The sequence below is a fragment of the Triturus cristatus genome, chromosome 4_2 (assembly GCF_964204655.1).
Source record: "Triturus cristatus chromosome 4_2, aTriCri1.1, whole genome shotgun sequence".
Taxonomy (NCBI): domain Eukaryota; kingdom Metazoa; phylum Chordata; class Amphibia; order Caudata; family Salamandridae; genus Triturus; species Triturus cristatus.
In genome coordinates this window covers 146,309,703-146,336,566 of record NC_140586.1, presented here as the reverse complement: position 1 = coordinate 146,336,566, position 26,864 = coordinate 146,309,703, and the positions used below count along the sequence as shown (strand labels likewise).

The following is a 26,864-nucleotide window of genomic DNA, read 5'->3' as shown; positions in this document are numbered from 1 at the left end:
CTGAAAGACACGGGTGGGGTATCGTTGGAAAGGGGAGAATCTCCCCTTTCTAATGGTACCCCTTTCCAGTGGATCCCTGCTTGGGGATTGCTCCAGGATGGCATCTGCGGGGAGCCACAAACTTCCACCCTCCCAGCATTCCCCAAGTCTCCCGATAAAAATTGTACCATACTTGTGTGGGTAGTCCTAGTGCCCGTGACAGGAAACATCACAAAATGCAACGTGGACACATCACGTTTTTCCACTGAAATCTGACCCTTTTTTCGCAATGTGCCTAGCTGTGGATTTCTGACCCTAGCTCAGCTGTCACCTAGGGAACCGTAGTAAACCAGTAGGGTTTTGAAAAATAGACACCCAGGGGAAGCCAGGATGGGGTGACTTGTGTGCCTCTCACCAGGTTTTGTTACACAGAATCCCTTCCAAACTTCAAACTTTGTAAAAAGAAACACATTTTCCTCACATTAGTGTGATGGAAAGTTTTATAATCTGTGCAGAGCCACAAACTTCCACCCACCCAGCATTTCCCCAAGTCTCTCGATAAAAATGGTACCTCACCTGTGTGGTTAGGCCTAGAGCACGCAACAGGAAGTGGCCAAAAACTTACTGTGGAGATTTCAAAATTATTGATCACAAAAAGAAAAGTTTTGTGAGGGAGTCACCTGGGTTTTTGATCCCGGGCTCAGTGGGGATCTAGGGAAACCTACCAAACCCGGACATTTGTGAAAACTAGATACCCTGAGGAGTCCGGGGAGGTGGGCTTGCGTAGATCTCCCAATGTTTTCCTACCCAAAATCCCTTGCGAAGCTCAAATTTAACTGAAAAAATCAAATTTTCCCACAATTTCTGCCTGGAATCACCGTGCTGGCACAAATGTCCTACCACCCAGTGTTCCCCTTCGTCTCCTGATAAAAATGATACCTCAATTGTGTGGGTGTTTAATGCAGGGTCAACCTAAAACTGCATTAAAAAAAAATATGTCTCTACAATACGTTTTGGGCTCTTGTCTGTTGCGGGTACTTGGCGCACCCACACAAGTGAGGCACCATTTTTATCGGGAGACCTGGGGGAATGCTGGCTGGTAGGAAATTTCTGTCAGCTCGGTGATCCCACAGCTTTCCCACTCCAAAATGTGGGGAAAATTTTATTTTTTTCAGCTAAATTTAAAGTTTGCAGGGGATTCTGGGTAGGAAAATGTTGGGGGATCCATGCAAGTCACATCTCCCTGGACTTCTCCCAGTGTCTAGTTTTCATAAATATCTGGGATTGGTAGGTTTCCCTAGATGGCCGCTGAGCTTGGGATCTAAAATTCAGGTGACTCGCTCGCAAAACAAGGTCTTTGTGTAATCGATAATTTTGATGTCTCCACAGTACGCTTTAGGACATTCCATGTCACGGGCACTAGGCCTACCCACACAAGTGAGGTGCTATTTTTATCACAAGACTTGGGGACAAGCTGGGTGGGTGGAAGTTTATGGCTCCCTACAGATCCCAGAACTTTCTTTCACAGAAAGGCAGGAAAATTCATTTTTTTTTTGCAAAGTTTGGAGTTTGCAAGGGATTCTGGGTAACAGAACCCGGTGAGAGCCACACAAGTCACCCCATCATGAATTCCCCTTGATGTCTAGTTTTAAAAAATTTACAGGTTTGCTAGGTTTTCCTAGATTCCAGTTGAGCTAGGGTCCCAAATCCACAGCCAGGCACATTGCAAAAAAGGGTCCATTTTCTGGGGAAAAATGTGATGTGTCCATGTTACGTTTTGGGACATTTCCTGTCACAGGCACTAGGCCTACCTACACAAGTGATGTACCATTTTTATCGGGAGACCTTGGGAAATGCTGGGTGGGTGGAAGATTGTAGATCCACGCAGATTCCAGAACTTTCCATCGCAGAAATGTGAGGAAAATGTGTAGGTTCTTTTTTTACAAAGTTTGAGGTTTGCAAGGGATTCTGGGTAACAGAACCTAGTGAGAGCCACAAAATTCACCCCACCCTAGATTTCCCTGGATGTCTACTTTTAAAAAATGTATAGGTTTGCTAGGCTTCCTTAGGTGCCAGCAGAGTTAGGGTCCCCAATCCACAGCTAGGCACATTGCAAAAAAAGGGGACAGTTTTCACTGGAAAAATGTGATGTGTCCACGTTGCGTTTTGGTCCGTTCCCTGTTGAGGGTACTAGGCCTACCAACACAAGTGAGGTACCGTTTGTATCGAGAGACTTTGGGAAATGCTGGGTGGATGGAAGTTTGTAGCTCCCCGCAAATCCCAGAAATTTCCATCACAGAAATATGAGGATTTAGTTTTTTTTAAGTTTGAGGTTTGCAAGAGCTTCGGGGTAACAGAATCTGGTGAGAGTCACACAAGTCACCCCATCCTGGATTTCCCTGGGTGTGTAGTTTTGAAAAATGTATAGGTTTGCTAGGTTTCCCTAGGTTCAGGCTGAGCTGAGGGTGCAAAATCTGCAGCTAGTCAAATTAAAAAAAAAATGGTCAGGTTTCAGTGGAAAAATGTGACGTGTCCATGTGGCGTGTTGGGGCGTTTCTTGTCGCAGGCACAAGGCCTCTTCACACAAGTTAGGTACCATTTTTATCAGGAGACTTAGGGGAACACAGAATAGTACAGCAAGTGTTATTGACAATTGACTTTCTGTATATTTCTGCTTTCCAAATGTAATTTTGAAAAATTTCCTCTAATTCACAGTCTTGTATGGGTACCCACAATTTTGGAGACGTGCAAATAACCACTGCTTCTAAACTCTATATTTTGTTCTCATTTCAGAAATATATAGATTTCCTTCGTGCCTATTTTTCACTCTTTGAATTAATTGCTATATACCCGGTACACAATGAAAAGCCATTGCAAGACGCAGCTCAGTTATTGGCTCTGAGTACCTCGGGTTCTTCGTAAACCTACAAGTCCTGTGAATGGATTTGCACAGCAACTGGGGGCAAAACCAATAGATGCCATGCTTAACATTTACAGGTCCTAATGTACAGCCATTGCTCTATATGGCGCGGCCATTTGGGGTTACAAGCCAATGGGATACAGACAGCTGAAAATAAATTCCTACGTACCCTACTGTCTGTCCCCCAATCCACTCCTACTATTGTAATTCATCAGGAGTTAGGCGTTGGTTACGTGGCAGACAATTTGAGGCTGGCCCCGGTGCTTTGCTGGCTTAAAACGTGCTCAATCCCCAATTAACCCTGAATCATAAGATTATTATGGATTGTGCCATCCTGGACCGAGCCAATAATATTCCATGGCTAAATTATGTTAAGAACACTTTATCTAAGCTTGGACATCCAGACTTATTTGATTTCCCTGATAAAATAAGAAAAAATGACTTGGCATGGGTAAAAATACACTTTTTGAATCTGAAGTCTGCAGAGCGGGACGAGATCGAGTTAATGAAACCGGTAGTTAAAGCTCATTTTTTGTTAAAAACCTCCCCCGAGATTGAACCCTACTCGAGGATCGTCACAAAGCCGTTCCACCGCTTGCTTTTAACCAGATTTCGTTTTAACCTAATTCATTTTTTTCTGGGTAATTCGCAAGGTTGGATTAAGACGTGTGATTTAGGGCCTTGAACCTGTGACAATTTTTCGCCTCAGGATACAATTCATTTCACTATGTTCTGTGACCATTATAGCGATATCCGCAGGAGATTCCTAGTTCCAATTTTAAAAGGGAAAGGTTTTATAGAGGTCAAACCCACCTTACTGTATTTACAGCTGCTTAATGACCCATGGGAGATTTTTAGCATCGCAAGCTTTTTTGTTGCAGCTGTGAAACTTAGGAAAATTTGGCACCCTATGTTATCCTAAGAGTATTCGCAGTGTCCATATTATTACATTTGTAATACTTGCCTTTTTAATACTAACTCATTTTAACGTAATGATGCACTGTTCTAATGGTTTTAACCACAGCCAAGATTTTTTGTAACCTTGTGAATTCTGATTTATATCCTCCCTTATTTTCTTATGTCACCCTTATTTTTGATAATTCGGTTATGATATTTTACTGTGTATTGCATGTGATTTATGTATCGTATTCTGATTTAAGTATGGTACTTTTATGGTTTTTAAGTAACCGAATAAAGTGGTTTTGACTGACTACAAGTTCTATATAACCCCACAACCAGAATGGTCAAGCAGACGCAACGGTATATTGCTTTACAAAATCTGCCATACTTAGAAGAAGTTACAGGTGAAAATGTTGGCACAAATGGCTGTTTTTTTACAACTCAGTTTCAATATTTCTTTCATTTCAATTGTTGGTGTCTATAGAAAAACCTTGAAGGATCTACACAAATGACCCCTTGCTGAATTAAGAATTGTGTCTACTTTTCAGAAATGTATAGCTCTCTGGGATCCATTATTGCTTTCACATCCATTTCTACCACCAAAAATAGAAAATATAGGCTATTTCCCAGTAAAATTCCAAAACTGTGTAGAAAATTTTCATTTTCTGACAAAAATATGCCTGTTCCTGAAAGCTGGGAATATTGTGATGTTAGCACCACAAACCCATTGTAAATACCTTTTGCAGAGAAAAAACACAGACGCTTTCTGCTGCAGCACTTATTTCCCACTTTTCCTAAAAATAATTAGCTGTATTTTGGCCACTTTCTGGTCCCCTCCAAGGGAATCTACAAACTCTGGGTTCCTTTAGAATTATCAAGATGTTGAAAGAAAAGGTCGCAAATTTGGTGTGGATACCTTATGTAGATGAAAAGTTACAGGGGCTTAAGCGTGAACTACCCCAAATAGCCAAAAAACGGCTTAGCAAAGGTCTAGCGGCGAAGGGGTTAAATATACAAAATCTGTAGCCGAGGCCCAATGGATTAACATCAATGTGCTATGCCATAATAATATGCAACAGTTATGTTACCTATATTTTTTATGTACTTATAGCTAACAAACTGACTACAGCGATTCTGTAATATTGTGTTCCCACAGTCAGAATTTATAAAGTGGCTAATTTATACCTCACTGTTCTGATACCTATATTCTGAAGTCAATAGTTGACATACTGATTACCACAATCTTATAATATTGTGTTTATAAAATCAGAATTCAAAAAGCAGCTCAGTTTCACGTCAGTATTTAGTCCTGGTAATTTGGTAACAATGAGATGGGAAAACATTGCGATATGGCTCCTTATCTGTTAAGGTATCTCTTTGGGATGTGAATTGGTGTTTGCAAATGTGTATTACTAGGTGATAGCATATTTATGTCAGTACTTCAGCATAATTTCAGTTATATGCCTACTTTTTGTGTATAATCTTGATTGAGATTATGTAAGTAATAATAGTATGTTATCTGTAACTTCTAGTGAATAATCATGCAAAGAAATTTGGATTGAAATAGAGTTTCTTCGATGAAGCTGTGAGTTAGGATACAGTAATATGAAGCAGGCTCTGAGTCTCTACTATGAGAAGATTAAACATATGAGTTTAAAAGACTTCTCTGCAATAGTGAGGAAAAATCAGTAACTTTTTTTTATTTCTGACTTATGAGCAACATAATGTAAGATTCTGAAAATCATTATGGGGCATATGTATCAAAATCTCCATTTGCGATTCTCAAATAGCGATTTTTTGAGAATCGCTATTTGAGAATTGCAAAATGGGATGTATCTGAAAAATCGCACAAAGTTTGCGAATTCTTAAAATTCCTTAATTACGATTAGCAAATTGCGAAATCGCAATTAAGGAATACCTTCCCATTCATTCATATGGGCCAAGAGGCCCATAGCAATGAATGGGAAGTCTTTCTCATTTTGCGAATCGCAAATTGAGAATATTTTCAAAGGTGCAAGGGTGTCATGATGACACCCTGATGCACCCCTGAAATCAGCATGTGTGCGCATATGGCGCACATACATGCCCTAAGGGCATGTATGTGCACCACATGGCACTTTGAAAAATGCCAAAAGATTGCATTTGTCAAAGGAATCGCAAATTACCACCAACTTGAAGTTGGTGGTAATTTGCGATTTCTTAAGGAGAAATCACATAACTTGGGTGCGTGTTACATAGCATTTAAGGAATCGCAATTTGCGATTTCTTAAATGCTTGCGCAAACTTAAGAAATCGCTAAATTAGCAATACCTTAAGAATGCGCTGCTGAAATGCCTCATACATCTCATTTTGCGAATACAAAATCGTTTGATACATATGCCCCTATGTCTGTTATAATTATATTAGTAATCTTGGTAGGTACCAGATTTGTGACAAAATACCATGACTTAGTACAGTAATCCTAAAACCTTGGGGCCTGTGCTACAGATCATATATAGAACCTTGTATCTAAATTAAGTTCTTCAATGGAACTGTGACTTGGGACACAGTAGTGTGAAGAAGGTTCTGAGCTTGTAGTTTGAGATTTAAAAAAAAAACTATATTTATTGGATTTTATGATGTACATTTCAGTGAACATATCAGTTTGTACGTATATTATGTCACAAAGCCCCATGTATATATGAACCCAAATATACGATAGCTGCAGTTTGGCTAGTGCAACCCGTCGCCTTCCCTTATTCTAAATGAAACCACCAAGCATGGCGTATAATGTGCGTAACGTACTGCAGTGATGTTCACCGGTAAGTTAACAAAATAGTATAACAGATGCAGAAGCATCACCATCTTAGAAAACGCCACCCTGCCCTGCAACAAGAGGGGAAGGGAACACTAGAAGGCAATCTGAGAGTGAAGGAACACAATTGTCATCATGAGATTCCCATCTATGAGGTAACAAGACCCATGATAAACATTAATGCCCAGATAATGAAATATATGTGGCTCTCATCAAAGGGAGTGAACGTCCACCACAGCATGCTGCTGGGGGCAATCTGGATGAATTGAGAACAAGCAGGTCTTCGACCAACTTATCCCCAGTCCTGAAGCAGTTTTAAAGGTGTCTAGGATATTCGCTATTACAGTAATGCCCGACTTAATATCTCCCATGTAAATTAAAACGTCATCAGTGTAAAAAGAGACTGCATGAATTGTGTCTCCTAGTGGTATGCCTCAGTCCAGGCCCATTAGCCGGAGTCATTGCGCTAGTGGCTCCAGTGCCAGGGCAAAGAGCAGAGGGGAGAGTGGGCAGCCCTGCTGCATGTCCCTGCAGAGCGCAAAAGGGGCGATATGTGTTGCCTTATCTTTACCCTAGCTGTATGGTCAATGTGAAGGAGCTTTATGAGGCACAGACTCCTACCACGAATGCCCAGCACGTCCAACATCGTGAACATGTTCCCCACAGTCTAAGGTCCAAAACCACACAGGCCACAAGGGGCCAGAGGCTCAGAACCTCCTCTAGAATCCTATGCAGTCTACAGACTTTGAGTGTTGTGGATCTATTTAGTATGAAACCTGTTTGATCTTTGTGGATTAGAACTGGTAGAAGTTCCAGGAGCCATGTGGCTACAGTGGCGTAGCTAGAGCTTGTGGCGCCGGGGCTATCCCTCAGATTGCCACCCCCCCCCCCGGCGGGAGGGCATGCACTTCAAAGAGGTCCGAGAAAAACGTAATATCGCCTCTAATAGTTAACTTGATCATGCAAGTTACATGCACATACATGACACGGTCCGAGGCTACACAGTTGAATACACCGGTGACTGGAGCTGCCTGAACAATTACCTGGTAATCCCCTCAACACAATGCAAACATGCACACACATGACACTGTTCATGTAACCTTCATCTACAGCTGACATTAAATGACCATACATCATGGTCCCACCATTAAAGCAGTGGGGACCTGCACGAACGTGATGTGCTCTGGGGACCCAAAACCAACTTAACAGTGTTGAAGCCTGTGATTCTTTATCTTTCAAAAACAGCAAATTAATTATTCACAGGGAATGACTCACTGTGTGCCCTTAAAACTAAACGCAGCATAAAGGGGTCAGTCAGCTCCACCTTGCCAACACAGACCAGATACAAAGCCCACTCTGGTGGCCCAAAGGCAACAACCAGGGGTCGCTCCCTGTCATTACTTCCAAGCAGCAGCAACCAACTCCCTGGGAATGAAAAGACGTGTGCTCTTGGTACCAAACACCAGCTTGTAATAGTGCATCTCTCCTTCACAGCAGCCTCAGCACACACATGGTGCACAGCCTGCCTGGGGGCCCAAAGCTAAAATACAGGGAGGGGCGACACATTATGATCACAATCCTTAAACACAGTTGTGGGGGCCATGGGAACTTGTTCAACTCTATCCAAGACCCGGGACAAACTGTTCCGGCGCTGCGGCACTCCTTGAATATTCAGAAGAAACAAGAAATATTAAACCACAGTGATGTTGGCCAAGAATGGTCAATTTTTCGAAATAAAGAAATGTGCAGGGCAAATAAATAGATACAAGACAAAGACGACATCAAGCATGTTAAGTGTGATTGTCAGCTGCTAAAATTTAAGTGAAATACATCTAGATTAAAGGAAGTAGATGTACATAGGTGAGTCTTGAGCATACCAGGTAGGCTGCATTATGCTAAACTTACATGAGATGCTGTTAGGTGTGTCTATTTAAATATATTGCCAAACTAATACCACACATACATTATGGCTAAATTAAAGAAGACAATAACAATCAAACTGAAAATTAAGGGATGTAAAGCCAGGGAATCGAACCCTGGATGTCCATGAGATAATCATGGAGATTATGGGATGCGCTGTATTGTGCTATACTACTGTGCTCCCCCCTGTTATATGTGCCCATTAAAATCTATTACCAACATAAGTTAAAATAATTTGAGTAAGCTACATCTGAATTATACATTAGAGAAGAAAATTGTGCAATCTACATGACTTATATGGGGGTACTGCCAAAGAGATTCAACCCTTGATGTGCATGGACAAGTCACAGATGATACACAGTAAGAAGAGTTCTACTGTACATTGTTGTTTTGAGTAGTTCCAACGTCAGTTGGTAAAGAGCAGCCTCAAAGTGCATAGCTGCCAAGCTTTCAGATTGCTGGGTGTGATATTTTCATAATTTTATTGCAATTATGAGTCCGCCGCCGCAGACATTTGCACCAGTTTTAGTCTTCTTAGAGTTTCTCATTGCTCAAATGGGTGTAATTACTGATATATATATATATATATATATATATATATATATATATATATATATATATATATGTTTCCCTCGTCTTCATTGCTTGAGTTTTGCTCGCAAAGAAGTGTCACTCATAGTCGTTGAAATGTCACTCACAATTACAATTGAATTATGAAAATGTCACACATAGCAATTTGAAACCTTGGGAGCTATGCTCATAATCGTTGAAATGTCAATCATAATTACACTGAAGTTATGAGAAAATGTCACACATCTGAAACCTTGGCAGCTATGCTGCCACTCTTCCACTCACTAAATATCCCCTCTGAAAACGTTTAGCTCTTACCTCACTCAGCCTCCAGCAGCACTCCACAGTGGTGGCAGCCAGAGCCAGGGTCTCTATGGCAGGGGTGGTTCACGTCTGGGGACGGAGGACACGAAAGAACCTGGGAGGGCAATGCACAGCAAGACACACACCGGCCAGGGAGGGGACCTCATGGAAGAGGACGCGATGCAGGAAGAAAAAAGAACGTGCAATAACATGGTCAGGCTTGTGTCAGAGAGCAGCGGTAGGTAATGAAGGAGTAGAGGCAGGCAAATTGGTAGAGGGACTGTAGATGCACATACTTAGGGGGGCGACCAACAGGTGAGACAGGAAGAGAATGAGGAGGGCCAGTGTGAGGGAGAGAGGCCAGGGAGTGATAAAGAGAATGAGGAGTGTGTGAGGGAGAGAGGCCAGGGAGTGATAAAGAGAATGAGGAGGGTGTGAGGGAGAGAGGCCAGGGAGTGATAAAGAGAATGAGGAGGGCCAGTGTGAGGGAGAGAGGCCAGGGAGTGATGAAGAGAATGAGGAGGGTGTGAGGGAGAAAGGCCAGGGAGTGATAAAGAGAATGAGGAGGGTGTGAGGAAGAGAGGTCAGGGAGTGAGGAAGAGAATGAGGAGGTGTGAGGGAGAGAGGCCAGGGAGTGATGAAGAGAATGAGGAGGGTGTGAGGGAGAAAGGCCAGGGAGTGAGGAAGAGAATGAGGAGGTGTGAGGGAGAGAGGCCAGGGAGTGATGAAGAGAATGAGGAGGGTGTGAGGGAGAAAGGCCAGGGAGTGAGGAAGAGAATGAGGAGGTGTGAGGGAGAGAGGCCAGGGAGTGATGAAGAGAATGAGGAGGGTTTCCAGAAAGCGGCATTAGCCGCTCGGCCAACCGGAGAGAGGTCTTCATTTTCCTAATGGGCTGGAAGTGCAGCCAATGGTGGGAAGCTGAGAGCCGCCTGTCCTGTGGGCTGAGCCTGTAACTTACCCCCAAGTCTACCCAGGGCACAGGAAGGGAGCCACTGCCGAGAGAGACACGGGCTGGGAGGCAGTGCCAGGGCAGGGCTGCTCTGTGGAGTGCCATGCTGTCAGCTTCAGACATCCATTGTTTGAATGTAAATGGTCGAGGGTCAAGTAAGCCCCTGGGTCCAAGCTGTTACATTCTTCCTCAATGTGGAGTGAGATTTTAATGTGTGTAATGGGTCTTAATTTTGGAAGTACTGCTCAGATGCTGGAACCACAAGATTTGTCTGTTAACATTATTATACACCCAGTCATTGATCGCTTATGGAATGCTTTCTGAAGCCCCATGCCTCTTCTCTGTGGAGAGCCTTTCAGCTTCAAACCGTTTAGAGCTGTGCTCACCCATTCTTTGAACGTAAAGGGTTGAGGATCTTTAACACTGTGTGGCCATTCAACTCTAACCATACATATCACTATCCCCATCGCACATAAATGTTCATTGTAAAATACTAGCTGCATCGTAGCCAGCAGGATAAACCCACTGAGGCCCAGTCGGATGCCTCCAGATGAGGCAGCTTAAAAACAGTCACCACCACAGAGCAATGCCACACAACAAACATGCACAAATATTTTTGCCACACATCAGGCCCGGCTCCAGGAATTTTTATTTGGGTGGGCCAAGGGTGCATTTGGGTGGGCCACTGCGGGCTCGATTTGTCGCATATATGTCTGGGCAGGCCTGCTTCAGGGCCCTCCTTTATCTCTTCTTAGTCTTATAAGGACCAGTAAAACTCACTCTTTTCCAAATCTCTTTCTAAATATTATCACTCACAAAAAATGTTTTTTCCATGTAATGTTCCTTTGATGGGAAGAGGATGTTTCTGAGGTGGGAGTATCAGGCAAGTGATACTACTCAGGCTCCATCTGTTTGCGCCTTCATGGAGGATCCCTCTTCATTACTACCTCCAGCTGACCCCGGACTCGGCAACGCTCTCCCTTACAGGCTTGATTATCCACTACTCCTCTCTCCAGTGCACCTTATCTCATAGCTGACCTTGGGACCCAGCCCCATATCAGGCACTATCGGGCTCCACTTTGCTTTTTCCCGGTAAAAACATTAGTAAAATCACCTTCAAACTTAAAACATTGAATATAGCAGTAAATATAATTAGCAGCACTTTAAAGTATGTTCCACAGTAGCCCTTATGACCCGACTGCTAATTAAATAAACAAAAACAGAAAGGCCATGACAGGGCCGGCTTTAGCGCTGATGCGAAAGTCTTTTTTGGCGCCACACTAATAACCTCTTTCTCCGTAAATACCTTTACTACCACCTTCCAACAGTGCCCCTCGTCCCTCCATGGCCCCCCTAGTGACCTCGTCCTCAGATTCCCTCACTGCCTCACGCCACAAGTGCCCCTCATCTCCCCATAGCCCCTCCCCCTCATGACCTCCTCCTTGGAATCCCTCACTGCCACCATCCACCAGTGCCCCTTATCTCTCTGCAGCCTCTCCCCCCTCATGACCTCCTCCTCAGACTCCCTCACTACCACCCTCCACCAGTGCTCCTCATCTCACCCTAGCTCCCCCTCCACACCATGACCTCTTCCTCGGATTCCCTCACTGTCACCCAGGGCACAAGTCCTAAAAAAAGAAGTGGGGGGACGCTGACGTCACAACAGGAAGTAATGTCACGAAAGTGGCTTGCACCATCAGACTCATTGCCTCCCCTCGCTCACCCCTTAGATGCCATTGCATCAGAGAAGCCAGCGCGTGAGCAGCGTTCTGAATGAGCTCCAATCTCGCCCCAGAGAGGCCAAAGAGTAAATGTGTGGCTCCATTTGCTCCAGTAATCGAGCTCCCGTTAAAATAAGTGAGGGGACACCGTCCACCCGCCTGGTACCCCGACTCGAGCCCTGCAGTCACCCTCCACCAGTGCCCCTCATCACTCCACAGCCCCTCCAACTACCTCCTCCTCAGATTCCCTCACTGCCACCCTCCACCAGTGCCCCTCATCGCTCCGTAGCCCCTCTCTCATATGCATTTGTTGTTTAGCGCTACTCATATCAGTGTAGTGTAGTGTGTCAGCACTTTACACCACAAACACATTATACAGAGACAATCAATCATACAAGTATGTAAATCAGTCTACAGGGAATGTCACATAAGCCAATGAGGATTACAAGGTGTAGGAATCACATGTCATCCATACTGGTGGGCAGTATATTTTGAGAGGATTTGGTTTGGGGAAACACAACCTTAGGATTTAAAAGAGTATTCCATGGGGGTCAGCTTTACTGATAAAAATGTATCTCTGCTCAAACATACTCATTTTAGCAACATTAGAATGATGAAAGACTGAGGAAGCTCTAACTATATCACAAAACAAAAAAAACTATACAATTCATGTTTGTATGCAGCTCTTTGATGACAGTTCATTGGTCACTGTCCTATGTTAGGATTGTAACTTCTGAACTGCAAGTAACACAAGGATCTCTGTGACAAAGGCAGTAACCCACTGAGCTATCCACATAAAATACAGTTCATCTGCACTTAAAAACTACCAACAGACAAACGATTGCTCTCCAGCAGGATCATTAATCACCAGCGTTATCTGGGCATTCTGAATTGCGATGTCATATTGTGTCCTGCATCGGCCATGAGAAGGATAAAAACTGTTTAAATGAAGCGCACACGAAGTATGTGTCCTGCTGGGCCTGCACATATGTTTACAAGAAAAAAAATAGTAACACATTCTCTTACCTACTAGTCGAACTTTGTGTCACACCCTGATGTGATAAGCGGCTGCAGGGGTCAGGAAATGGGAATAGGAATAAACAAACATTTTCTCCGACTCCGACCTGTGCTGCACAGAATTGGGTCCTCACGAGAGTGCGTAGCGTAGTGGTGAAGCGTGTGACGCGTCACAACTACGTTCTCATCGCGAGGCCCTGGAGCAGGCTGGGATGGGACGGACCAATACCAAGTCTTGGCTCTAGTCTTGCCAACCGGAACCGACCGACGTCATGATGGCAAGGCAGCACTGCAGCAGGCGCTGACGCACTGGCGCACAAGTAGGTCTCCTGGTCAGGTGCGCGCAGTGCGCAGCGCACTCACCGCGCTGCTTGAAGTTTAACTTTTTAACTGGCCCCGGACGCGCGCGCCGTTGCGGCCGCGGCGGACTTTATAATTTATTTAGTGACAGTCAAGTCTGTCCCTAAATAAATTATAAAGGCCGCCGCAGCCGCAACGGGCCACCAGTGCTGAGCGGCCGCCCTAAAAATAGTGCCGCCTGGGGCGGTCCGCCCCCACCGCCCCCCCTAGCTACGCGCCTGTGTGGCTATGGTCTTGCTCAATATCTTAAGTCACAGCCTAACATGGACAGTGGTCTATAGAAGGCTATGTCAAGGGGGTCTCGACCCGGCTTTGGGAGTAAGACCAGCAGCGTCTCACTGAGGGTTGGGGAAGTCCTTCCATGGTGGAGGCAGTCACATACAGTTGAATAACTAGGGGGCCAGAGGTACCCTGTATTTTTTATAAAATGTGTTGGCCAATCTGTCTAATCCCATGGTTTTGCATGTGGGTGAGGCTTGAATTACACTTTGATGTTCCTGCTCCATTAGGGGGGCACTTAAATCCTCACAGTGCTCCAGTTCCACAGGGGGTAACAGGACTGATCCCAAGAATTTGCAGATCTGCTCCTGCCGGTCCACCAGGTATGCGTTATAGAGCACGCAATAATAGACACAAAATGTCTCATGTATCTCCTCCTAACTAGTGACTAGTCTTGTTCTGGAGATACGAATCACAGTCACCGAACTGGTGGCTGCCTCACTCTTCAGCAGCCACGGCAACAAGCGGCCCACCTTATCTCCCTCATGTGCCTTATAAACTTATAATCAATACAGCACAGTGATTCTATCAGACGTGCATGCCGCTCTCTTTGCTTAGTCAAGGCGATCCTCTTAGAAAGGTCGCCCCACGCACCCTTTTCAAGGGTTCCTAATGTAGATTCCACCTGTATCGGCTCCTGGTGGATGGGACCATCGCTCCCACCACAGTGTGGAGGCAATGGTTACATATATAACTGACTTTAGGGCCTCCCACTCTATAAGTCGAGTGGTAGCTGACCCCCAGTTGTCTGCTAATTGACAGCAAGGTGTCACTAGTAAACTTGTGAAATACAGTGTCTTCTAGTGTCGCGGGTTGCAATCGTCGCATCGGTACTGGAGGGAGCGGCACTCCCAATGCCACCTGGAGAAGTGACAGGTTGTGATCGGACAGGGTTTTCCCTAAATATTCTGCCCTGTTACCTTCAGCTGGAAGGCACGGCTACATAGAATCAGGTCCAGTCGTACATGCAATTCATGAGGTAGTGAGTAATAGGAGTATTATTTGTCTTTAGGTATGACATTCACCAGCCATCAGTCAAGGACCAATGTGAGAGCCATTGGTGATAGGTAGGGTGTGGCACCTACTACGGGGGAGTTAGGTAGCGGTGGTGCGAGCGATCTATCTGTGGGGTCGAAAATGCAGTTGAAGTCACCTCCTATGAGCCAGGGCAGAAGGGCCATCCCATCAGCAGAGCAGAAAGGCATGCTAGAAATTGCTGCTGCACTTCATTTGGGTGTAAACACTCCCCAATAAGACATCTGTGTCATCCATTTGTCCCTCCATAAAGACATAGCTTCCTTCTGGGTCTAATTTGACCCTCATGTGTTTGAAGGTCACTCAGGGCCTGACCTATATGAGCATTCCTCTGGCATAACCGGAATATGTTGTGCTGTAACACTTGCCCCTCTAGAGTTTCTGGAGGCAACGATCTTCCCCTTTAGAAATGTGTGTTTACTGAAGAAACGCTACCTGTGCACCCCTGCTCTTGATATTCTGATGTGCTGTATGCTGTCTGCATATAGCATGGGGTGGAGAGTCCTCTCTGCCCACATATTGGTGGCCACTGAGAGTGCTTGACTCTGTTCTTCACGGGCATGAGCTTGAGAAGGTGCACCAAACAAAGCAATCTCGCAGCTTGCACATCAGTGGTGTCTTCTCCCATATTGGGGATAGCTTGTCTCCTGCTTGTCTCTGGTGTTCTAGGTACTGGCAACTCCTACCGGAGTTGGTCCACCCAGTCCCAGGCATGCACAGGCTCTGTGAAGAAGTAGCTGGTGTGGTTTGCCATGACTTTCAACTTGGCCAGAAATAATAGTGAGTAATTGAGGCCAGCTGATCACTGTTTCTTCTTCACTTCAATGAGGCCCTGATGTTCTGGACTGCAAGCCTGTAGTCTGGGAAGATGAGTATGCACACACTGTCATAGGTGAGGGGCCTGGCCCTCTGAGCGGCTTGTAGTATAGTTTCCATGTTGTTGAAGTACATCAGCTTGGCCACTACAGGCCTTGGCAGTGCACCCGAAGGGTACCTGGCTGACTCCCGATGAACCGCTCCAACAGAAATAAGTGCGACCCGATTGCAGTCAACACAGCGCTGTCACCTCCTGTCTGCCTCTTCTGTCCTGCTTCCAGTGCATGGACTCTGGCCATGAGGTCTCCGACCTTTCCCTCGAGGTCCGTTGTGGCTGGCTGTAGTGTTTGTAGGGCAGTTTCGGCCTGCGAGACTCGGGCTTCCATTGGTTGTCACATAGGAGGCTCAATTTGACCACCACTGCATCCACTCAGTCTCCCAGATTGTGCCTGATGGCAGTGATGGCTGCTAGAATCTTGTCAAGCTTGGCATCTATGGGTTCAGCTGGGGCACTTGTTGATGACATGTTGGCTTGTACTGGCTCCCGGCACCCGCCCCAGTTCTGTGGAGAGGTGCCATGGGCTTCTGGCAAGGTGGTGATCTGAGAGAAATACACACAGTCGATGCCCTGCAATCGTAGCGCAGGGGGTCCCCACTAAGTCATCATCTATGCCTTTAGTTCTCTGGGACCTACCTTGCCCCCCCAGGCCAAACTACACAAGTCTATTGATGCCTGGGGAGAATGAGCAGTCCCGATGCGTGAGGTGTGTATGAAGCGGGGAGGCCCCCCTGGAGCAGAGTTACCCCTGTGGAGTGTCTGCTTGTCAACTTTGTTCCGGCTCGTAGGGTGTCTCTCCCATCCCCGCATGCCATCACCCAGCGATGCTGCACTGCACTCCGAGATGCCGGTAGTGAGGTATGAGGGCCCCACAACTAAAACCGGGGGACAACAGAAGGACAACTATTGCCAGGCAACTCCAGCACAGGCTTTCATGCGGCTGGGCCCAGCGCTCTGAGGCCCTGCTCAGCTGCGCTTGTAGACCTGTGGCCACGGTGCCAAATAGTGCTCTCACCACATCACAGCCATCAGCGGGCCCCCCCAATGGTGTGTGCTGATCTCCCACCAGTGATACGTCTACTGGAGCGGGCCAGGCAGCCTAGTATCTCCTGGGCCACAGTCTCCCTTTGCATCAGTCAGGTGGGCCGCGGGTCCTTCCACTCATTCTCTGCTGTGGCAGCATCCCCTGAATTCCATCTCACCACCTGGGAGCCTCTCACGGAAGTCCCTCACTTGTCAGACGGTGCATGGTGGGGGTGTGTTACTTCTGTGCCTCCGGATGGGTCTGAATCTTGGGCCTCCCAGTGGAGACGAGTTAAGGTGCATCAGCCATTTTACCGTGGCTGGCAACGACCCTCCCTCCCCTAGTTTAAGAAGATTTAATCTGCAATCTCATAAAACCTTTGTAAAACAACGAAGTATAAATAAGCCACTTTTTAATTCTGACCTTGGGAACACAATATTACAGGATTGAGGCAGTCACTTTATTATCTATAATTTGATTAAGAATTTAGATATCATAAATGGGACATATTTTATGACATGCCACATTGATGGTAAAACATTAGGCCTCTGCTACAGATGTTGTATTTAACAATAACCATGTATATACAGGAGCGTTGATCAAGAATCAATTTTGGTGGGTTTTTTTAGCAATGGATGATATTGTCTCTTGTGATTCTGTATGTAATTTTAATTTTGGCATAAATTAATTTTGCAGCCCTGATGAATTTCTAGAAGGGACTAAAATAAGTTGGCTGGGCTGACATCATGTTTAGGTGTGATGTATCTCCTCAATAAAATGTTTTATCATCAGTAGAAGATTCACTGCAGCTTGATTCTGAACTGGAATAACACTCTTTTCTGAACATTAATTAACTGATTATTTGTTTCTGTGAGACGAAAGAAGTTGAGTGCTACCTCCACTGTAATTTTCATTGTTTATGTTTGGGCTAATTGGTGGCTGAACCTGGATTGATTAAGCACCTTCTATGATATGCCAATATCGGTATGTGCAATGTGATTACTCATAACCATCTTTCACCGAACTCATTCAGTTTCTTAGTGGTAACATAAGCACACTATTAGACAACAAATGAGTAACAATATGTCTGTATTTAATGTTAATAGAGAAGAGTTATAAGACAACCTTTTTTTATTTAGGCTTGGAGAAATCTCACACTTGTAAAGAAAGAGTTACTTTAAAAGAAAGTTTAAAAAAATAAATGCATATGGCTTGATTATTATTAATTTGTACACGGAATACAACATGATAGCTTAAAAGCACTTCATAATGGTTTACAGTTCTCCAACATTGTACACTGCTATAGTACTTCGCAACATTCGCACCTTGAATAGTACATCCTTATTAGATGTGCATGCATAGTCAAGCAAATAATCAAATCTTATAAAATGCTGGCACTTGCGGAACATTGTTGGGGCATTACAGCACATATATAACAGCAGCCCAGTCGACTAACCTCATATACAACGAATCCCAAAGAAACAATAAACATTGCGCTTTCCCGTTTGCTTTGCCGCACCTTTTCTTATAAGCAGCAGTGGCCACATGGGATACCTCTCGAATAGTCTCAACACAGCAATACATAGTAGGACACAGTTCTGCAACATACCAATGGCCCCACTTCAGGACAAAGACAGTGATCAGGTGCCACATCACAATCAGGGTGTCTCCAGCCCACCTGCGTCACTTGTGATAACGTAGGCCTGAAGCGGCCCCCATATATCCTTCGGCCGAGAGGCCTGAGGAAGTATCTCAGCATAAGCAGTCAGCTGTTCCTGGCAATAAAGTAAGTCTGCCAACCAATCATTGAACTTTGGTGCCCTCCCCCTACCCCACCTAAAGGCCACTCGCCGTTTGGCCAGCAGAAGTGAGAGGGCGACCAATTTCCTATAGGTTTTGGGCACCTGTGCCGTATACCCCGGAAGTGCCACCATAGGGTTCTCCTCCATTGTGCCATTTGTCATTGCCTTGAGCGCCCCAAATATTTCTTCCCAAAACTGCTGTACTTTTGGGCAGTCCCAGGCTAAGTGCAAGAATCCCGCTCCCGCCCTCCCACACCTCTCACAGCTATCATTATCCGCTAATTTAAATCTGAAATTTCTGACTGGCGTGTAATACAAACGATGTAGGAATTTTTAGTGAAGAACCCGCAATCTACAACTAGCAGAGACCTGCGAAGTGTGAAGGCAACAGTATGTCCATTGTTCATCAGTTAACTCCCCTCCTAAATCTTCATTCCATTGCGCGCAAGCTGGACTACTAACATCTACTAGTTGCGCACGAATGCACCTGTATAGGCCCGATACTAAGTGCTTCCAATCTGTAGAGTTCAACATCTGATGTAACGGGGCCAGCTTTGTGGGCTCCTTCGGGAAGTCAGGAAGGATCGCCCGAAGCCCCTGTCGCAAGTGGACATACAGAAAAATGTCTAGAGGCGACGTCTGTATACCCCGAAAGAGGTGGTCCGATGAGCGAAATGACCCTCCGTGGAAGAGGTCTCCCCATGTGACAACATGGATGCGCTGGCACAACTCATGAAAGCCTCGTTCTTGTATTAGCGGCATGGCTGGGTGATATGACAAGGGAAGCTGTGGAGCATATAAGAAGGAATAATTAAGCCGGCTCAATATTCGGTTCCATGAGTCAACTGCACATGTGACCGTGGTAGGCGGAGTCGACCGAGACCTGATTGGACCATGTACAACGCCATTCAGCAGTATTGGATCCGCAAGCCAATCCTCCGTAGCCACCTGCGGCATGTATTTAGGTGGCTTGGTCCAATAGTAGGCATAATGTGCCTGCGCGCTGAGGTAATAAAGTTCAAAATCGGGTATATCCAGACCTCCCTGTGCATATGGTCTCGTGAGGACTGACCACCGGAGCCTCGTCTGTTTTCCTCCCCATAACAACCTAGTTAGTTCGGCGCGCAGTGTTTTAAAAAAAAAAGGATCCAGGATTGTAGGGGATATTTGAAAACAGGTAAAGAAACTGTGGAAGAATGACCATTTTTATAAGTGACGCCCGACCCGCAACCGAGAGAGGCAAGGATATCCATCGTGTGATATTACTGGTGAGCCTGGTAATAGCAGTGCCATAATTGAGCCGTAGGGTGCATTCCCGGCTTCTGGTCACCTGTATTCCCAAATAGCGCAACTCCGCATCACACCAGTCAAGCGGAAAGTCAAGGGTAAATCTGTATACTGTAGGCGTAAGAGGAAGCACCTGAGACTTCCCCCAGTTGATGGCAATCCCGGAGAGTCTTCCAAACACTATGAACTCCCGCAGTAACGGGTTGATATTCTGCTGTGGGTCCCGAACATATAATGTCACATCATTTGCGTATAACGAAATCAGAACTTGCCGTAGGCAGCAGCGAAATGCCTTGTCCTGATGATGTTGCCGCAGTTTGGAAGCCAATGGCTCAATCGCTATGGCGAAAAGTAATGGGGAGAGGGGACATCCCTGCCGCGTGCCCCTTGAAATGGTGAACCCGGGGGAAATATAGCCATTAATCACCACCCTGGCGGTGGGCTTTTGGTACAATAGGCTAATCCAGGACAGGAACAACGGAGGAAAACCCATGTGCCGCAGCACCCCAAAAAGGTAATCCCACTCCACTGAATCAAATGCCTTTGTGGCATCCAAAAAAACTGCAGCTAGTGGGAACTCCGGTGCAACATTCTCGAGCAACGAAAACAGGGTATGAAGATAATGAGTGGTGGCCCGCCCAGGGATGAAGCCCGACTGATCTGGTAGTATAAGCTTATCCATTAATAGTGAAAGCCGATTAGCAAGTACTTTAGCCAATATTTTCGTGTCGCAGTTTAGAAGCGACAGCGGTCGGTAGGAGTCACATAAACTGGCATCCTTGCCAGGTTTCAAGAGGGACGTAATCAACGCTTCCCTCATTGAAAGGGGGAGCGCCCCAACCTCCAGGGACTCCTCATATACTTCCTTTAGAACTGGCACCATGATGTCTATATAGCTCTTATAGAATTCAGCGGGAAGGCCGTCCAATCCTGGCGCCTTTCCGTTTTGCAATTGCATGATTGCTTCCCTGATTTCATCTAATTCGAATGGCAAGTACAAAAAACCCCTCTGAGTATCACTGAGCCACCCCAGTACCACATCCCCAAAAAAGCTGTCCAGATCCACCTGTCCAGTCCGCTGTGTAGTGTACAGCGCTTTGTAATGCACCATGAAGGTGTCTAAAATAATGGCCATATCTCGCTGTCTTGTCCCATCTGATCCCGCAATCTCCAATATCTGAGTAGAGAAGCGAGGGCAGTGGGTTACCTCAGCTATGGCCCTTCCAGGTCTCTCCCCCTCCCCGTACCTGCGGGCCACCCAGTATCGTCCCTTAAACTTCATCTCCCTTGCCGCTGTCTCCTCGTACTCTGTCAGCTTCCCCCTGAACTCCCATTGTACCAGACCCGCATCACCCCGAATCATCTGCATCTCAGTCTTTTCAACTCTTGTTCCAGCTTCCCAAGCGTTCTCTGTATATCCCGAAATACACCAAAACTTTTGGAGATACAAAACCCTCTAATGGTAACTTTGAATGCCTCCCAAATCATCTCCACGCTATCCACGGATCCCTTATTCCTCAGGAAAAAGTCTTGTATCTCCTCCCCCAGTTCATGTTGAAACACAGTGTCTAACAGAGCAGTAGGCTGCAACCTCCAAGTAGGCCGCGGCCTATCATATCCCGGTGGCGCAAGCGCGAGCTTCACAGGACAATGGTTGGAAAAGGTTCTGGCTAGGTGTACCACATTCTGAATTGATGTACCTAATCCCCTAGAGAGCAAGACATAGTCTATGCGGGCCCATGTCCCTGTGTGCGATGTGAAGTGGGTCCCCTCCGCATCCTGGGGATGCGTGAAGCGCCAGCTGTCTATCAGCCCTCCTTCTTCCATTATTCCCTGCAATACCGCTTGGGATTTGTTATAATGAGAGGCAGCCGTGTTAGATCTATCCACAGTTGGATTCAGAGCCACATTAAAATCACCTCCACATATTACATGAGTTGAGCCCACCTCCATAATTTTCCCCCATATTTTAGTGAAGAATTCCGGTGTATCTATGTTTGGCCCATAACAGTTAGCTATTGTGAGCGAGTCTCTGCCCAGCCGTCCCCATATTATCACGTACCTTCCCTGAGGATCCTCCAGCGACCCTGCCATCGTGAAGGGCGTCTGTTTTTTAATTTGTATAGCCGCTCCACGAGCGTAGGAGGAGTAGGAAGAAAAGACTCTACAACTCGCCCATCTACTAGCCAACATTGTTGGAGAGTGTGGACCAATATGCGTCTCTTGCAGCAAAGCTATACTTATCTGTTGCCTATCTAGATACGCCAAGATCTGCCTACACTTTTTCGTACTTCCTAAACCCCTGACGTTCCAAGATATCACCTTCAACAGGGCCTTATCTCTCAGGGCCATCACCACTTCTCAGCTTATGCCTATCCTGCCGTTGCGAATGTGCATAATTGAATGAGTGCATATTTAAAAAGGTACAGTTCGAGAATTTTTTTTCCTGCATACTTTCCATGGTGCTCAATAACTCCCATCCCTACTCCCCCCTCTCACTGCAGCATCCCAAACATGCCAGACATCAGTAGCCCTCCCCCTTCCCAATATTCAGTAACCAGTATTGTATAACAATCTTTTCCATTTGGATCTCAGGGAACACCTGAAAGAAACAGATTAGTAAAACAACAAAAACTCCCAGCAACAAACATAGGGGATCACCCGTTTGGGGGAAATTCACCAGGTAGCCCACCGGGCCCTCTCGCTTTACCATGATGCCCGCAGCACCAGTCAGGCCTCCTGGCAAGCCTCGAGGGTGTCCGAGCGCTGACGATCAGTGTGTCCCACCTGAGGAGCATAACTCGCCCCTAACCACCAGCGGTCCATGTCTCTCAGGGCTTAACTCGGCAGCGCCTAACTTAACAAGACTCTAACGCCACCGTGACAACCACCAGCGGGAACAGCCACTCTCACCCTGTGCTGCCCATATTATGTCTCATTTGACGATTGCGCCCTTGGGGAGCAATCCAGTGTATAATCCGCAGGTGTACGTTTCTTGAGCTGTTTGAGGAATGTCTCAACCTGCTGGGGCGTCGTATGAATTGTTTGCTCCCCCTGGTGCCTGATCCGCAGGCGCGCTGGATACAACAAGGCGTAAACAATCTGGGCCTGCCTCAACTTTTGCTTGACGGGTAGAAATTTGCGCCGTTCTTCTTGAATATGGGCAGTGAAGTCCGGAAACATAGTGAAGGGCACCCCCACAAAATGTAGTTGCCGTTTCTCTCTCGCTACCCTTAGAGCCACGTCTCTGTCTCTATAGTTCAATAAACACGCAATGATGGGCCGCGGCGCGCTACCTGTAGGTGGTCTGGGCCCTAATGAACGATGAGCCCTTTCAACAATGAAATGAGGGGAGAGCGCTTCCGTCCCCACTACCTCTTGCAGCAGCCGTTCTATGTATGCCTCCATCTTACCCGTGTTGGTGCTTTCTGGTATTCCTAGGACGCGTATGTTATTGCGCCGGCTTCTCGCTTCCATGTCCTCGCTTTTTGCAGCTATGATCTTTAATAACTTATCCATCTGTGTGACCGTGGTCGGGATATGGGCTGCGTTATCCTCTGCCTCCGATATTCGCTGCTCAGTGTCCTTTATACGGGTCTCATGCCCCTCAATCTTGCGGACTATGGAATCCATATGCGTAGTCAAGGTATCTATCTTGTCCGCCATTGTCGCGATCCCCTGACGCACCTCCAGGAGGATTGATTTCACATCATCACCTGAGGCGGATGTAGATTCTATCTGCACCCCGTCAGTACCAGTATCTGACTCCACCGTCTGTTGCCTTGTATTTTTCCTTATATCTAAAGTAAGGCGTGATTGGCGCGCATCAGATTTACCCATCGTGTATCGCACAATGGGCTCCCTGCCCCAGTGCGCGAGAGAAAGCAAAAGCGGCGAGCGACTATTGATACCTTTAACCGCCCTTCTAGTAGCTGCAATCCTTCCCGTATGACCCACGGGAGCACCATTCTCATCTACTTCTCACTTCCAAGTGCACCTTCCAGCAGTGAGCAACAGGCAATAGACGGCACCCCTCTCGGCCTCAAAATGGGTCACAACTCAGGTATCCGGCCACCTCACAGCAGCACTCCTGGCAATCCGTGAGGCCAAGCACAACACTCCTCCGGTCCAAGCCTGCTGATTATGTAGAGGACGTCGACCCTCACTCCTCTGTTCCACTGTGCACTATTTACTGGTCGCGGGGTGCCCTTTGAACTTCACTTCTGTCTTTTATTTATTGTTTGCGGTACATTGGCGTATAGCACTGCGTACTAGGCACAACTCAGTGCCCCACACCAGCTATGCTTGCGTGATGCCGGCCATTACTCCCGCAGGCAGCCATGTCTCCGCTTCCGCCCCGCAGCCGATCCACCATTCGCGTCTGCAGCGCCGAAGCGGCTCTCCTCATCATCCGCACCATCAAGCGCGATCCGCACAGCCCCAAGCGAACACTACCTGCTTCTCGTAGGCAGCGCCGTTTATCTATGTGTAGCCTCTGTGTTGTAGGGTCCATCACTCCATGCCCGTCACCACCACAGCCCGCCGGCCTGTAGACCTCGTGCGAGCCAAGGCGCTCGCGTAGGCACCTTGTCCCGCATCAGCCCGGTCGGGTCCACAACGGAGCCGCAGCTGTCGATTACCGCCGCCGTTTCTCTTCAAATTGGAGAGGCGCGTTCCCCGGACACCTCTACCAGCCGCAGTCTTGGGCTTTCATTCCTCTCCGGGACAGGATAAATGCTGGATTGTGTCGCCCGGACAGCGGGAGCCTCACCCTATGGCGGCCATTCCGCTAGTGCGCCACCTAGCGCCCCCCCATATGGCTTGAAGAGTTGAGGAAAACATACCTGTCTAAGTGGCATGGTGTTACAGCTCTGAAGAGCTATTAAGAAAAAAAGGAGTACCACCACAGCCCCGTATTGTCTTTTTCCACCTATTTGATAATTTGAATGATGAATTACTACAAGATTGGGAAGATACCCTTAATATTGCATCACATACCATAATTGGAATACTTATTAAAAACTTAAAACGTAAAGTTGCACAATGAAAGGATCGAATTGACCTTTCAGAGAAGGAAATTAAAGATAAGGATCTGAAGGAAGAAAAAGATATAAATTACAAAACAGTGTCAATATAATTAAAGAACCTCAATTGACTTTGAAGGAGCGTATGGTGAAGAGACTAAGTAGAGATGATAGAGATTATAAGGATAGTAGGTTCTTTACCTTTGCAACAATAATTTGATGATGTTAAAGTGAATCATGAAAAAATCTCATGAGCTGATGGACATCCACCTTGTGCAGTTGCTTTTAACTGTCTTTGTTTTAAGATGTAGGACCAAACAATACAGACATACCTAATTCAATCCCACAGACTACTTATTTTTAAAAGTATGTCTGCAGATTTCAAATAGGCTTGAAAAAATGAGATGTACATACAGATAGAAAGGAGAAAAACTCAAAAGATCAGAAAGGGCTGGGATACAGATCTTCAATCAGTTGAGGAAATAAATGAAAACCAGATGACCGTAACAAAAGATTCTAATGAGGATAATGTAATACTTGTAATATCGGCTAACATGAAGGAGCAGATACTTTGAGAACTGTCAGTTTATCCTTGAAAACAATCTCAAATTGAAATTAGAATGCTAAATAAGGGCTTAGGTCACTGTTCTCTAACCTTGTTTTATTTCGCCAATGTCCTTGTGGACTTGTTTAAATTTGGTGGAAGATGGAAACTAAAATAAAGTGATTTTTCATTGATGGATACAAAATAAATTATTGTACTTGGTGAATTATCAGATTTGTCAATATCTGATTTAACTGGCATTTATACTTTACTGTCATTAAGTGATGAAGATTGTATTGATGTGTAGCATGAAATGACATATTTAACCAGATTGCACTATGAAAGTGTTCTGCCATATCTTTCTATATTTATTCCTCAAAATGTGCAATTATCTAGTACAGTTTTTTTTTTGCTTAAAAGTTAGCAGATGACTCATACAAACTGGAAGACAGGAATACTGAATTACAAATTAAAAAGTCCAATAAATACAAGCACAGGGATGATGTCTCCTCCAAAGAAAGAAGGGCATTACAAAAGTTGGATTCAGATAATACAATTGTCAAACAACTAGTCAACAAAGGTGCAGACATTGTTATTATGAATAGATGTGATTACGAAATGGATATTTTGAGACAACTGGGTGACACCCAATGTTATAACAAATTGACTGTGAATCCGTTCTATGGGGTCAAGATCATAATAGATCATAAACTTAATTCCTGTAAAGAATTTCGGCGAAATAGTATTTCAGAATAAAGGTATTTAAAAACGTACAATTGTTGGTATCCTTTTTATCTATAGTCTACCCAAGTTTGACATAAAAAGCAAATTTCCACTAGGAAGAACTATTTTCCCCAACATAGGATCTATTACTGAACACTTATCAGAGTTTGTTGATTGCTTTTTCAAATCACATGTATATAGTTTATAAAAAGATATTTTAAACAAATGTGAGGACTTTAGATGTGACGACCTTAGCATGATGTTTGAAAACTTGGACATGGTGGGACTTTATACATACATCATAAAAGAGTTTGGTTTAATTGTGCTAGAACAGATTTTATCATCCTTGATTAGCTAACTATTAAAACAACAGTAGGATGTTGATTGAAAAGGCAGATTCTATACTGGCCAAGAATTTGTTTCTCTTCAACTCTGAGTGGTTCCAACAATTTCAGGGTACTGCAATCGGTTACAGGTTTGCCCCCTTAAATGCAAATCTCTTTAAGGGGTATTATGAGAGGGAAGGTTTCAGTTGAAGTTTATTTAGACAATTACGTGGTTACTCAAAACCATTGCAATAAATATACAAGATACATATGTACATTGTGAGTTAAAAATCATTGCTAAAATCTTTCAACTCAATTTTTTCAAATATGACAGATAAAAGGAAATCAGAGAGTTTCAACTTTAAAATTCAAGACGCTATTGCACAAAAACATTTCAATTCATATATATGCCAATGAATGACCAATCCGCCCCTGACGGCCTAGCATTTAATATAATCATTGATGCGTATACATGATGAAACCTAAGATTCATGGTGAGACAAAATTCTAATG

The 26,864-nt window shown here is 45.4% G+C and overlaps 1 protein-coding gene across 1 annotated transcript in view; it reads right to left on the bottom strand.

Moving 5' to 3' along the window:
* The window catches only part of LOC146833198 (keratin, type II cytoskeletal cochleal-like), a 680,914-nt gene that overhangs the window by 512,348 nt on the left and 141,702 nt on the right, over positions 1-26,864 (bottom strand). The gene's annotated exons all lie outside the window — the stretch shown is intronic.